Source organism: Bison bison, unplaced genomic scaffold, assembly GCF_000754665.1.
Source record: "Bison bison bison isolate TAMUID 2011002044 unplaced genomic scaffold, Bison_UMD1.0 scf7180017864035, whole genome shotgun sequence".
Classification (NCBI taxonomy): domain Eukaryota; kingdom Metazoa; phylum Chordata; class Mammalia; order Artiodactyla; family Bovidae; genus Bison; species Bison bison.
The window spans coordinates 4,059,048-4,059,643 of record NW_011494607.1 but is presented as its reverse complement, the minus strand read 5'-3'; positions in this window follow the sequence as shown (position 1 = coordinate 4,059,643).

Below are 596 nucleotides of genomic sequence, written 5' to 3'. Positions count from 1 at the left end.
GACCCTTCAGGAAGGGCAAAATTCAAGATTCTGCTCAAGATTCAAGGTTGCTGCTCACACCATTGCTTTTGTGTGAGCAGAGAGGTTTACAATCAGATCTATTACTTGTGAGCCCACAGCATTCCATAACCAGCTGTACCCATCGACCCTCAGAAATCCAGGCTTTAATATTTGGGTTCCATTCCGTATTGGAAAAATTCTAAATCGGTGACTAAATACCAAGAAGATGGTGGCCAAACCTAAGGGTGCTAATTGGGGAGGTTCAAAATCTATAAGCACCTTATTTAACAAGTCATTTTAATTTTACCCAAGATTAAACACTTATTCAATGTTATTCAATGGCTATCCTTTGAAGAACCTGTTAGCGATGAATGGGCTTCCCTAATAGCTCAGTTTGGAGAAGGCAATGGCACCCAACTCCAGTACTCTTGCCCGGAAAATTCCATGGATGGAGGAGCCTGGTAGGCTGCAGTCCATGGGATCACTGAGCATCGGACACGACTGAGTGACTTCACTTTCACTTTTCACTTTCATGCATTGGAGAAGGCAATGGCACCCCACTCCAGTGTTCTTGCCTGGAGAATCCCAGGGGCAGC